The following is a 10,000-nucleotide window of genomic DNA, read 5'->3' as shown; positions in this document are numbered from 1 at the left end:
TGCCTGGCTGGCGGCCCACTCACTCGATCGCCATGTCTGTTTGCCACAGTTTTCCCGGTGGTGCCGCACCCGGGCTCGCCCCGGCTGACGCAGTTTTCGCGCCGCCCCGGCTGACGCGGTTTCGTGCCGCCCCGGCAGACGCGGTTTTCGCGCCGCCCCGGCTGACGCGGTTTCGTGCCGCCCCGGCAGACGCAGTTCGGACTTAGCACTTTTCGGCTGTGCCTGGCTGGCGGCCCACTCACTCGATCGCCATGTCTGTTTGCCACAGTTTTCCCGGTGGTGCCGCACCCGGGCTCGCCCCGGCTGACGCAGTTTTCGCGCCGCCCCGGCTGACGCGGTTTCGTGCCGCCCCGGCAGACGCGGTTTTCGCGCCGCCCCGGCTGACGCGGTTTCGTGCCGCCCCGGCAGACGCAGTTCGGACTTAGCACTTTTCGGCTGTGCCTGGCTGGCGGCCCACTCACTCGATCGCCATGTCTGTTTGCCACAGTTTTCCCGGTGGTGCCGCACCCGGGCTCGCCCCGGCAGACGCGTTTTTTTTTTTCTTTCGCCCCGGCTGACGCAGTTTTCGCGCCGCCCCGGCTGACGCGGTTTCGTGCCGCCCCGGCAGACGCGGTTTTTTTGCGCCGCCCCGGCTGACGCGGTTTTTGCCGCCCCGGCTGACGCAGTTCGGACTTGGCACTTTTTGGCTGAGCCTGGCTGGTGGCCCACTCACTCGATCGCCATGTCTGTTAGCCACAGTTTTCCCGGTGGTGCCGCACCCGGGCTCGCCCCGGCTGACGCAGTTTTCGCGCCGCCCCGGCAGACGCGGTTTTCGCGCCGCCCCGGCTGACGCGGTTTTTGCCGCCCCGGCTGACGCAGTTCGGACTTGGCACTTTTTGGGCTGAGCCTGGCTGGCGGCCCACTCACTCGATCGCCATGTCTGTTTGCCACAGTCTTCCCGGTGGTGCCGCACCCGGGCTCGCCCCGGCAGACGCGTTTTTTTTTTCTTTCGCCCCGGCAGACGTGGTTCCCCCCCCCCCCCTTTTCGCTCGCCCCGGCTGACGAGGTTTTCGCGCCGCCCCGGCTGACGCAGTTTTCGCGCCGCCCCGGCTGACGCGGTTTCGTGCCGCCCCGGCTGACGCGGTTTTCGCGCCGCCCCGGCTGACGCGGTTTTTGCGTCGCCCCGGCTGACACGGTTCGGACTTTGCACTTTTCGGCTGTGCCTGGCTGGCGGCCCACTCACTCGATCGCCATGTCTGTTTGCCACAGTTTTCCCGGTGGTGCCGCACCCGGGCTTGCCCCGGCAGACGCGTTTTTTTTTTTTCTTTTCGCCCCGGCTGACGCAGTTTTCGCCCCGCCCCGGCTGACGCGGTTTCGTGCCGCCCCGGCAGACGCGGTTTTTTGCGCCGCCCCGGCTGACGCGGTTTTTGCCGCCCCGGCTGACGCAGTTCGGACTTTGCACTTTTTGGCTGAGCCTGGCTGGCGGCCCACTCACTCGATCGCCATGTCTGTTTGCCACAGTTTTCCCGGTGGTGCCGCACCCGGGCTCGCCCCGGCAGACGCGTTTTTTTTTTTCCTTCGCCCCGGCAGACGTGGTTCCCCCCCCCCCTCCGTCTTTCTTTTTGTTTTTTTTTTTCGCCGCGGCTGAAGTGGATTTTTCGGTGCCTCGACGCCCCGGTAGTCGCGGTTTTTCCGTTTCCGCACGGCCCCGGCTGACGCTGCTCGGTCACAGTCGCCTTTTGTGAGGATTGCAGACTTCTTGAGCGCGGGTGTTTTTTTTTTGTTGTTGTTGTTGTTTTATTACGCATTCGCTCCAGCAGACGCTGTTTAGACTTTTTGTTTCCTCTTTTATCCTGCGACGAGGTGACGAGGTTTATTCGGTGCCCCGCCGCCCCGGCTGAAGTGATTTTTCCTGTCCCGTGCCGCCCCGGCTGACGCGGTTGGGACTTCGCGTTTGTTCGGCCGCCACGGGTTTTGGCGCACTCGCTCGGTTGCTTGTTGTTGCCACTTGTTGCGAACCCAGGTTTCTTGAGCGAGCGCGGGCGTTTTTTCTTCCTTTCTTTCTTTGTTCTATGTGTTAGCGAATCGGCCTTTAATATCACACGAGGACTCACAACCAACAATTTTCAGTTTGAAGTGTAAAAAATCTGCAGGTGTTGACGTAACTGACTTGCCCCGTACCCTTGAGTACATCCATGAAGTTCTCGTAGTACTACTAAATCGCATTATTCCAAGTGGAGAAATTCCCATAAACTTGCAAACCTCTACACGAAAATCGGTGCGCGTGATAAAGTTGAAAATTATCGTCCGATATCAAATGTGCCTTCTATAACACAAATTCTAGGAAAAAAAAAAAAAACACTTGTTCGCCGTTTTCTGCGCCGTGACTGGCAGCACTCCGGCGAAGCGAAACGGGGTCGATTCGAGCACGATATCGGCGTCTTTCGACGTGCTCGCCGGCGACCGTCGCACGAGTACGTCGCACGAGCGCGTCTGCCGGGGCGCCGTTTGCGAAGCCGACGCAAAAGTGGGAACCGCCGCTCGGATGATCGCCGCTTTCGGCAGAGTGAGTGTTGGCACTCCGGGGAAGCGAAACAGCGTGAATGCGCCCACGAAATCGGCGTATTTTGAAGTGCCCGCCGGCGACCGTCGCACGAGTACGGTAAACCGCGTCAGCCGGGGCGTAGTTCGGGACGCCGACGAAAAAGTGGGAAGCGCAACTCGGATCTTCGCCGTTTTTGCAGGAGTGAGTGGCGGCCCTCCTGCGAGACCAAGAAGCATCGATTCGTGCACGAATTCGGCGCCTTTCGACGTGATCGCCGGCGACCGTCGCTCGAGTAGGGCAAACCGCGTCTGCCGGGGCGGGCTTCGGGACGCCGATGCGAAAGTGGGAAACGCTGCTCGGATGTTCGCCGTTTTTGGCCGAGTGAGTGCTGGCACTCGGGCGAAGCCAAACGGGGCCGATTACGGCACGATATCGGCGTCTTTCGACGTGCCCGGCGGCGACCGTCGCACGAGTACGGTAAACCGCGTCAGCCCGGGCGGAGTTCGGGACGCCGATGCGAAAGTGGAGAACGCCGCTCGGATCTTCGCCGTTTTTGGAGGAGTGAGTGGCGGCACTCCGGAGAAGCCAAGGAGCGCCAATTAGCGCACGATATCGGCGTCTTTCGACGCGCTCGCCGGCGACCGTCGAACGAGTAGGGCAAACCGCGTCTGCCGGGGCGGGGTTTACGACGCCGACGCAAAAGTGGGAACCGCCGCTCGGATGTTGGCCGTTTTTGGCAGAGTGAGTGCTGGCACACCGGCGACGCGAAAGAGCGCGAAAGCGCCCACGAAAGTGGCGTATTTGGACGTGCTTGACGGCGACCGCTGCAGGAGTACGAAAAACCACGTCAGCCGGGGCGAGCGACCCACGGCGGTCTGGGTGCTTATCGCTGCTATTATAGGGGCACCCCGGCAGACGCAGAAAAAAAAAATTTTTTTTCGACCTTCTTTTTTGCTGGTCGAGCTCGGGTAACCCAGGTCGCAATGGGAGCCGCGCACGAAAGCGGCGTCGCGAGACGCGTTCGCGGTCGCTAGTCGCACGAGCTCGGCAACCGCGTCAGCCGGCGCGGAGTTCGGGATGCCGACGGCTAAGTGGGTACCGCTGCTCGGATGTTCGCCGTTTTTGGCCGAGTGAGTGCTGGCACTCCGGCGAAGCGAAACGGGGCCGATTCGGGCACGATATCGGCGTATTTCGACGTGCTCGCCGGCGACCGTCGCACGAGTACGGCAAAGCGCGTCTGCCGGGGCGAGGTTTGCGATGCCGACGAAAAAGTGGGAAGCGCCGCTCGGATCTTCGCCGTTTTTGCAGGAGTGAGTGGCGGCCCTCCTGCGAGACCAAGAAGCATCGACTCGCGCACGATATCGGTGTCTTTCGACGTGCCCGCCGGCCACCGCCGCACGAGTACGGCAAACCGCGTATGCCGGGGCGGGGTTGGCGACGCCGACGCAAAAGTGGGAACCGCCACTAGGATGTTCGCCGTTTTTGGCAGAGTGAGTGCTGGCACACCGGCGACGCGAAAGAGCGCGAAAGCGCCCACGAAAGTGGCGTATTTGGACGTGCTTGACGGCGACCGCTGCAGGAGTACGAAAAACCACGTCAGCCGGGGCGAGCGACCCACGGCGGTCTGGGTGCTTATCGCTGCTATTATAGGGGCACCCCGGCAGACGCAGAAAAAAAAAATTTTTTTTCGACCTTCTTTTTTGCTGGTCGAGCTCGGGTAACCCAGGTCGCAATGGGAGCCGCGCACGAAAGCGGCGTCGCGAGACGCGTTCGCGGTCGCTAGTCGCACGAGCTCGGCAACCGCGTCAGCCGGCGCGGAGTTCGGGATGCCGACGGCTAAGTGGGTACCGCTGCTCGGATGTTCGCCGTTTTTGGCCGAGTGAGTGCTGGCACTCCGGCGAAGCGAAACGGGGCCGATTCGGGCACGATATCGGCGTATTTCGACGTGCTCGCCGGCGACCGTCGCACGAGTACGGCAAAGCGCGTCTGCCGGGGCGAGGTTTGCGATGCCGACGAAAAAGTGGGAAGCGCCGCTCGGATCTTCGCCGTTTTTGCAGGAGTGAGTGGCGGCCCTCCTGCGAGACCAAGAAGCATCGACTCGCGCACGATATCGGTGTCTTTCGACGTGCCCGCCGGCCACCGCCGCACGAGTACGGCAAACCGCGTATGCCGGGGCGGGGTTGGCGACGCCGACGCAAAAGTGGGAACCGCCACTAGGATGTTCGCCGTTTTTGGCAGAGTGAGTGCTGGCACTCCGGCGAAGCGAAAGAGCGCGAATGCGCCCACGAAAGTGGCGTGTTTGGACGTGCTTGACGACGACCACCGCAGGAAAACGAAAAACCACGTCAGCCGGGGCGAGCGACCCATGGCGGTCTGGGTGCTTATCGCTGCTATTATAGGGGCACCCCGGCAGACGCAAAAAAAAAAAAAATTTTTTTTCGACATTCTTTCTTGCTCGTCGACCTCGGGTGACCCAGGTCGCAGTGGGAGCCGCGCACGAAAGCGGCGTCGCGAGACGGCTTCGCGGTCGCTAGTCGCACGAGCTCGGCAACCGCGTCTGCCGGGGCGGAGTTCGGGACGCCGACGGCTAAGTGGGAACCGCCGCTCGGATGTTCGCCGTTTGTGGCCGAGTGAGTGCTGGCACTCCGGCGAAGCCAAACGGGGCCGATTCCGGCACGATATCGGCGTCTTTCTACGTGCTCGCCGGCGACCGTCGCACGAGTACGGCAAAGTGCGTCTGCCGGGGCGGGGTTTGCGACGCGTACGCAATAGTGAGAACCGTCGCTCGGATGTTCGTCGTCTTTCGCCGAGCCAGTGCTGGCACTCCGGCGAAGCCGAACGGAGCCGATTCGGGCACGATATCGGCGTCTTTCCACGTGCTCGCCGGCGACCGTCGCACGAGTACGGTAAACCGCGTCAGCCGGGGCGGAGTTCGGGACGCCGATGCGAAAGTGGGAAGCGCCGCTCGGATCTTCGCCGTTTTTGGAGGAGTCAGTGGCGGCACTCCGTTGAAGCCAAGGTGCGCCAATTCGCGCACGATATCGGCGTCTTTCGACGTGCCCGCCGGCCACCGTCGCACGAGTACGGCAAACCTCGTCTGCCGGGGCGGGGTTTGCGACGCCGACGCAAAAGTGGGAACCGCCGCTCGGATGTTCGCCGTTTTTGGCAGAGTGAGTGCTGGCACTCCGGCGAAGCGAAAGAGCGTGAATGCGCCCACGAAAGTAGCGTATTTGGACGTGCTTGACGGCGACCGCCGCAGGAGTACGAAAAACCACGTCAGCCGGGGCGAGCGACCCACGGCGGTCTGGGTGCTTATCGCTGCTATTATAGGGGCACCCCGGCAGACGCAGAAAGAAAAAAAAAAAAAAATGGGGACATGGCGTGCGTCACCGTGCGGCTTCGCAGCGTTGCCGAAGTCGCCGAGCCCTTCGACTGAGCCGAACGGCGGACAGGGAACGTTGGTCGGCCGTTCTAACCTGTCGGTGCCACGCCGAGACGTCGTTAAGGAAAACCGCGTCGTGGGCCTCTACGACGCCGTCGAGTCGTTGTACGTTTGGTGTCCAGCGTGTCGGCGGCGAGTAGCGGACACGTCGTTCACGACTTCGGTCTTTCGCAGTCGACGCGAACTTGCGGAGAGTCGTGGTGCCTCACGTTTTCGGCAGAAACCGCGGCGGAATTTTCCCGTGCGTGCGCGCACGACCTCGGTGCTGTGCCGTCAGCGTAGTGTTGCACAAACTCGTGGCCTACCCAAGGTGCGGTACGTTTGCGGCCGTATCCTCGGTGGGAATTTCGTGAGTAGGGTCGCAAATTCTACGACCTCGGCGGGTTTGAGAGCGACGTAGACTTGTGGCACGCTCAACGTGCCACACGTTTCGGGGCACACCCGCGGTGAAATTTTCTCGAGTACGCTCGTATTAGTGCCCAAGGAGGTCTGGGTACTTATCGCTGCTATTATGTGGGGGTTCTCGTGAGCGGCGTACGCGAAAGCGACCGGGTGTCTGATATGCGGCGGGCTTCGGCCTCGTCAAGCGTGTCCTCGGGTCTGCTCCAGGGGAATCCACGGCAGTCGTCTGCAGCCTCATCCGCTTGATGCGTTAGGGGCTGGTTGTCGGACGGTGCCGTTTTACCACGATATCGAGGTGTGTTCCGTGTCGTCCTCGGGCGATTCAGATGCGAAAGCGCCGAAGACGCGGGCGTGACCCGTCGTCTGGCGGCTTTGCAGTCTCGGCTCCGTTGCTAGTTCCGGCCGGTCCACCGACAGTGCAGCGGGCTTGGGCAACCCGCACGGCGCGACCGAGTCGATGCAACGAAAAAGAGCGAGCATGAACGTGCTTCTTGCCGCACGGCTCCCACTCGTCTTTCGGGAAGGTTGTGCCGTAGCGAGCTCGAACGCCGTCATCTCGGAGTGCAAAATAAGCGTGTTGGGGCGCCTGAAGGTGGCCTCCGCCGCACACAGACTGCGTCCGGCCCGCCGAAGGCGAGGACGGACGCGCAGTCGAACGATTACCTGGTTGATCCTGCCAGTAATCATATGCTTGTCTCAAAGATTAAGCCATGCATGTCTAAGTACATGCCGAAATAAGGCGAAACCGCGAATGGCTCATTAAATCAGTTATGGTTCCTTAGATCGTTTCTTCCTACTTGGATAACTGTGGCAATTCTAGAGCTAATACATGCAGTGAGCCTGGAGCCCTTTGGGTAACGGGTGCTTTTATTAGACCAAGATCGATCGGGTTTCGGCCCGTATTGTGTGGTGACTCTGGATAACTTTGTGCTGATCGCATGGCCACGAGCCGGCGACGTTTCTTTCAAGTGTCTGCCTTATCAACTTTCGATGGTAGGTTACTTGCTTACCATGGTTGTTACGGGTAACGGAGAATCAGGGTTCGATTCCGGAGAGGGAGCCTGAGAAACGGCTACCACATCCAAGGAAGGCAGCAGGCGCGCAAATTACCCACTCCCGGCACGGGGAGGTAGTGACGAAAAATAACAATACGGGACTCTTTTGAGGCCCCGTAATTGAAATGAGTACACTCTAAATCCTTTAACGAGGATCAATTGGAGGGCAAGTCTGGTGCCAGCAGCCGCGGTAATTCCAGCTCCAATAGCGTATACTAAAGCTGCTGCGGTTAAAAAGCTCGTAGTTGGATCTCAGTTCCAGACGAGTAGTGCATCTACCCGATGCGACGGCTCGGACTGAACATCATGCCGGTTCTTTCTTGGTGCACTTCATTGTGTGCCTCGAGATGGCCGGTGCTTTTACTTTGAAAAAATTAGAGTGCTCAACGCAGGCGAGTCGCCTGAATAAACTTGCATGGAATAATAGAACAAGACCTCGTTTCTGTTCTGTTGGTTTTTGGAATACGAGGTAATGATTAAGAGGGACGGACGGGGGCATTCGTATTGCGGCGCTAGAGGTGAAATTCTTGGACCGTCGCAAGACGAACTACTGCGAAAGCATTTGCCAAGAATGTTTTCATTGATCAAGAACGAAAGTCAGAGGTTCGAAGGCGATCAGATACCGCCCTAGTTCTGACCATAAACGATGCCAACCAGCGATCCGCCTGAGTTACTCAAATGACTCGGCGGGCAGCTTCCGGGAAACCAAAGTATTTGGGTTCCGGGGGAAGTATGGTTGCAAAGCTGAAACTTAAAGGAATTGACGGAAGGGCACCACCAGGAGTGGAGCCTGCGGCTTAATTTGACTCAACACGGGAAAACTTACCCGGCCCGGACACTGGGAGGATTGACAGATTGAGAGCTCTTTCTTGATTCGGTGGATGGTGGTGCATGGCCGTTCTTAGTTGGTGGAGCGATTTGTCTGGTTAATTCCGATAACGAACGAGACTCTAGCCTATTAAATAGGTGCGGGGTTCCCAGCACCTTACAACCTTCTTAGAGGGACAAGCGGCTCCTAGCCGCACGAAACAGAGCAATAACAGGTCTGTGATGCCCTTAGATGTCCGGGGCCGCACGCGCGCTACACTGAAGGAAGCAGCGTGTCTTTATCCCTGTCTGAAAAGACTGGGTAACCCGTGGAACTTCTTTCGTGATTGGGATAGGGGCTTGCAATTGTTCCCCTTGAACGAGGAATTCCCAGTAAGCGCGAGTCATAAGCTCGCGTTGATTACGTCCCTGCCCTTTGTACACACCGCCCGTCGCTACTACCGATTGAATGATTTAGTGAGGTCTTCGGACCGATGTCCGGCGCGGCCTTTCGGTTGCGCCGGTCTGTTGGAAAGATGACCAAACTTGATCATTTAGAGGAAGTAAAAGTCGTAACAAGGTTTCCGTAGGTGAACCTGCGGAAGGATCATTAACGGATTGTGAAGGGTGAGCGCCTCAGCTGCGTCTGCGCCCGACACTTTCTGCCGCTGACCCCGTTTGGACGCGGGGTCGGCTTTTCCCCACGGGGCTGCCTGAATGTGGAGCGGCACCCCGTGACAAATTGTTGCGCCCAGCGGACGCCAACACCGCGACCTTGGACGGTCGGCCAGGTGGCGGACGCGGGTACAAACGGCGCAACGCACTCATAGGTCGGCTTTCGACCCGCCACTGCACCGTGGCTCGAAGCGCTCGAAATGCGCGACCCGACCGCTGCGGGACCGCCTAGTACTGTAAACAGGAGCGGCGGAGCGCGAACGGCGAGTCGTGGTTACGTCGGTAGAAGGCGAGGCTGCGCGTTCCCGAAACGCCAGCCGAGTGCCCTCCCGACCGTTCGAGCGTGCAAGAACGAGACCCGACAATCGCGCGGCGACTGCCAAGTACGAGAGGAACGGCACAAGCGTCGGCGGTCGGTCAAGGAACTGGCGATGTGACGGGTCCGCTGTGCACCAGTGCATACCGTCCCGCCGTCCGCGGCAAGCGCCTCCGCGTCCTCGGGTGACGGAGGCTGCCGGTCGGTTCTTGCAGGCGAGGGATCTCGCTGGCACCGGTTCGCGTTGACGCGCGGCCGGTCATGGCACGGCGATGCGACGGCCGAGGTGCGCAGTACTCGATGGAGGAACCGCACGCTCCGATGACCGTCCCGCCCTCCGCGGCGTATGCGTACCGACCGTAATGGTTGCAGCAGCGCCGGCCGGCTTTTGAATTCGCCACACGAAACACGGTGCGAGATCGCGGTTAGGGGAGCGTCGACGTTGCCAGGCGTTTTGCTTGCTGCCGAGGGAAAGGCGGCACGGCCACGTCGCGCTCGTCGCGATTAGCGGGTCTGCGCGCTTTGGGAAGGTGCCGCAACGACTTGCCGAAAGAGGAAGCACGGAAGAACGAGGGACTTGGACGTCCCGACAATTGAACGCACTTGCGGCCAGGCCCTTGCTGGCTTCGTTCTTCCGCCTCGAGTAGGCTCGTACGCGGCTCCGGCGCCGAAAGTGGTCCTTGGCACCGACTTCGGTGGACGTGGGAAGTGCCGCGCAAGTACGGCGCGCCTGGCTCCACCTGTTGGCTAAAGTAGGCAGCCGGATCGGCATTTTGGTG

General features: G+C 60.4%; 1 non-coding gene across 1 annotated transcript; it reads left to right on the top strand.

The window, feature by feature from the left end:
• Nucleotides 1–7,028: 7,028 nt before the first annotated feature.
• On the top strand, nucleotides 7,029–8,843 carry LOC142792397 (small subunit ribosomal RNA). The gene has a single exon (XR_012890887.1). It is a non-coding gene; the product is annotated as a small subunit ribosomal RNA (ribosomal RNA).
• Nucleotides 8,844–10,000: the final 1,157 nt, after the last annotated feature.

The sequence above is a fragment of the Rhipicephalus microplus genome, unplaced genomic scaffold (assembly GCF_043290135.1).
Source record: "Rhipicephalus microplus isolate Deutch F79 unplaced genomic scaffold, USDA_Rmic scaffold_218, whole genome shotgun sequence".
Taxonomy (NCBI): domain Eukaryota; kingdom Metazoa; phylum Arthropoda; class Arachnida; order Ixodida; family Ixodidae; genus Rhipicephalus; species Rhipicephalus microplus.
The sequence above is the reverse complement of the archived record's forward strand: the minus strand, read 5'-3'. Positions and strand labels throughout refer to the sequence as shown.